We start from the raw sequence: 4,581 nt of genomic DNA on the forward strand, positions 1-4,581 counted from the left end.
ATGCTCTATTTGCCGACCTCTAGTTATGATTTATATCCTTCCCTCTCACATACCTTTGTAGCAAGCACACATTGGGCTGCATTTTGCACATGGTGTATTGTTTCACTCATAGTGAGGCCTGCATTGCAGGATGATTAAAGGAGGCTATTGAAGAATCCAAGCATGAGACCTTCACTTATATTTCATGCAACTCTTTGTTTTGTGAAAGTGATCGCTTATTTGCATATGATCACCCAGGTAGTGGGTTTCTTCAAAGTGAGGTCAGAACTTCAGCTGATTCTTTTAATCCTTTTTGTAAGTTGCAGCAACTTCTTCAGTTTATGGAAAACATGTCTTACTAATTAGAAATCTCAAAGTTCCTGTTACTTCATTGGCAGCCTAAAGAGTTCCTACCAGTTAATTCATTTTCAGCTTTCCAGAAGGCAAGATATTCCCATACAGTTCTTTCATTAAACTATTATCACCATTTTTTTTTGCAGGATCCAGAATCCTGGGACATGTATATTCTCCTTCATTTGTGACCCATTTTTCTCCCTGTTGTAGATTTTCCCGTCTATCTTCCATTCGTGCTCTAAAATGCTAAATAGAATATGTAAATACAAATTAAGATCTTTAACTACAGAAATTGCAATGAACCAAATAGCTATGCAAACATTAATATTTTATGTATGTTTCTCCAAAATGTGACAAGCCAAAACATACACTGGGTGCACAATTATTAGGCAAGTTGTATTTTTGAGGATTAATTTTATTTATTTCAAAATACATTTCAAAAAGCAACAACCAAGGACCAATATAGCCAGTCATCCTTTCAATAACAATCATAAGCCTTCCATTCATGGAGTCTGTCACTTTCTTGTTATGTTGACGATCAATTTTTTGTGCAGCAGCAACCACAAGGTGTACTGTTTTCCTTCATTGTAAATCTTCCGTTTTGAGAAGGGCCCACAAGTTTTCAATAGGGTTTACATCAAGTGAGGAAGGGGGCCATGTCACTGTTCTTTCATTTTTAAGGACTTTAGTAGCTAGCCACACAGTGGAGTACTTTGATGCATGTGATGGAGCATTGTCTTGCATAAAAATCATGGTCAGACTTGATACATACTTTTTCCTGTAGCACTGCTTGAAGAAAGTGTCTTCTAAAAACTGGCATTAGGTTTGGGAATTGATTTTGAGTCCATCTCCAACCCGAAAACATTTCACTATTTCATTTTTAATAATACCAGCCCATACCAGTGCCCTACCTCCACCTTGCTGGTGTCTGAGTCTAAGTGGAGTTGTGTGCCAGTTACTGATCCAGCCAGGGTCCCATCCATCTGGTCCATCAAGAGTCACTCTCATCAATCCATAAAACCTTTGAAAAATCTGCCTTCAGATATTTCTTGACCCAGTCTTGCCTTTTCAACTTAAGTGTCTTGTGTGATTGGATTTCAGCCTTCTTTACCTTGGCCATGTCTCTGAGCAATTAACACCTTGTACTTCTGGGCACTCCAGGTAAGTTGCAGTTGTGGAATATGACAGCACTGGAGGATAATTGGGTTCCTGGTAGCTTCACATTTGATTCTTCTCAAATCTTTGACAGTTAATGTGCATCTTTTTTTTTCTAACACATTTCTTGTAACCCTGTTAACTATTTCCAACAAAACATTTTCTTATCTTAACAATTTCAAGAGTGCTGAATCCCTCTAAAAGATTTTTATAATGTTTGACTTCTCCGAGTCAGTTAAATCTCTCTTTTTTGGCCCATTTTGCCTGAAGAAAAGAAGCTGCCTAATAATTATGCAAACCTTGATATATAGGGTGTTGCTCTCCTTAGGCCACATCCTCATTACACAAATACACATCACCTCATAAGCTTACATCCACTAAGCATTCAAGTTTATACAGCTTGGAGGTGGAAAATATGCATTAAAATGAGAGACGGTCAAAATACACATTTGCCTACTAACTGTGCATGCAGTGTAGACTTACTCAGTTGATTGATTAATGTGGCCACCACCTATATCAAACATGTCTCTAGGCAGCTAAGAGGCAATAAAAACAAAAATAAAACTGGGAAGTTATATTTTTAATTGTTCTCATTGTTTTTAATGGTTGTGTTTTAACTGTTTTGATTGTTCCTGGTTTATGTTTTTGTGTGCTAGCTGGAGTCCTGTAAATAAGAGGCTATAAATTTAATTAATAAATAATAAAACCATAGGTAAGGAATATAGCAGCCAAGATAAAACTAAAGAGCATAATCAACATAACCACAATATGGGCTTAATTGCATTCCTCAGGCTCCAGGCTTACTATTTTGGCTTTGGCCCTTAAGTCAAATCTTTTGTTAATATATTACGGTTTATGGAACTCTATTAAACACATCATTCTAAGAGTGTTTTTTTTTCTGAACCACACATGAATGCACCTATGAGATCATGACAAGCTTGCAAACTCAGAAGAAAAAGAGTTCTTACTGATATATTGGGTCTTAGGTCAACTTTGCTTCCCAGAGTGCTTCATTCTTGGTTCTTTCATACACGTAAGATGTAAACTTGAACAAGGTTATGATTATTCAGGAAATGTACGTGTGTGCATATATAGCTCCATATGTATGAGACCCAATTTAGCATATTATTTCTTGTAATGGCCTCATGGATACGGGTACTCCTGAACTTAGGGTCGCAAATGAGTTCAACATTTCTGTTGCTAAATAAGGCATTTATTAAGTGAGTCATGCCCAATTTTATGACTTTTTTTTTGCATAGTTGTTAGGAAAATCCCTGTAGTTATTAAGTGAATCATGCAGTTGTTAAGCAAATCTGGATTCCCCCATTGACTTTGCTTGTTGAAAGCCATCTGGGAAATTGCAAATGGCAATCATTGGTCTTGGGATACTGCAAGCATCATAAATACATGCTGGTTACCAACTGCCAGAATTTTGATCATGTAACTGTGGGGATGATGTGATTATTGTAAATGCAAAGTTCAATTGTAAGTAACTTTTTTCAGCACCATGATAATTTCAAACAGCTCACTAAATGAATGACTGTTAGTTGAGGACTACCTGTAATTGTTGCAAAAATACGTTTCTACCAGGAATAATTTTGCCCCCTAATTTTTCTGTGTAATTCAGAAACAAAGAAAGTAATAAGCCAACCAACCAAACAATTTAGTGTGAGCTGTTGGTCTAGATGATTGGGAACGAACTGAATCCTGACATTGTGAAGTTGCATGCAAATGCTAGATGCCATAGGTCACATTCCATGTTTTCATGAATCCCTAAATGGATAGAAGCTATCACAACCTTTACAAGGAAAAGAATTAAACATAACATCTTTCTGCATATCTGAACATGTACTTAACTATTCATCTGCAGCTATTGACAGATTCAAAATAAGAAATGGTCAATATGGCAAGTGCAGAAATTTAAATAATCTCTCAATTAGTAGTTCTTAACATCTTTGGCAGAAACAACAGCTTCCAGATGTTTCCTTTCTCTTGCTAAAATATCCAGCCTTTTTGTTGGTGGAAATGGAAGTAACCTGTTCTCTTCAAAAGAATTCCTAGAATAGAGATAATGGTTTCTGAGGAATAGCAAAAACACACTTTGGGTAAAACTAGTTTATTCTGATCAAAATAAAATAAAACTGGCACACTATCCTAACTATTTCTAGAAAGGTACTGGTATAACTGGTAAAACAAAGGCTATCTAGTTTTAAAAAGTGGTATGTGAAAATTCTGATTGACTGAATTTACAATGGGCAGCAGATGTCATTATCAATGGGCCCATTATGTAAGGATGTAAGAAGAATAGAGGATGAGATTTATGAATTAAGAAATGAAAAATGAGAGGGAGGAAGGAAGGAAGGAAGAAAGGCAGGTCTGTGAAACTAAAAAATTACAATAAGTTATGAATGCAAGTGGTATAATATTGAGAAGTTGGGTTGTGCAGGGAAATGAAGTAGATTTAATTGTGAATGAAAGAGCTAAAACATTATGAGAAAAAATAAAAATAAAAAAATAAATAAAAAAAAATTGCTATAACTAGATCCTTATGACTTTATATGACAGTAGGAAAAGATCCATATTTTGATTATAATAGATTATAATGCTGCAATAAATAATAACAGAAGAACCTGAAATGAGTTTTGAAAAAATAATGCAATATTTTGAACAAATATACTGAATGGAAAGTATGAATGAAAACAATGATCGATGAGCATTTGATTAGAAAAAGTATATTTTGATTATGTTTTTTAAAAATAAGTCTTAATATGTATGCATAAAAATGAATGAATCTGAAAGCACAATTGTTTTTGATGAAAAACTAATAAAAACTAAAAGAAACGAAGTGAAAATATAGTGAATGCAAAAAGCGTGAATCTATGTGAAAAACAATAGATTCTCAAATGCTGTGGTGCCATTACCCTGGAGATGCTAAATGAGAGTGTGATTTTTCTACCGGCTCTTTTTTGGTATTAATGAATATACCATCAATTAGTTTTGCTTTAAATGGCCTTTTATTCATTATTAGATATGAAATGACTTTGGGGTGGCTTACAACTACAATGTTTAATCTCCTAGATGCCCGGCTGTCCA

The sequence above is a fragment of the Natrix helvetica genome (assembly GCF_964273705.1).
Source record: "Natrix helvetica genome assembly, chromosome: 1".
In the NCBI taxonomy this organism is placed as follows: Eukaryota; Metazoa; Chordata; class Lepidosauria; order Squamata; family Natricidae; genus Natrix; species Natrix helvetica.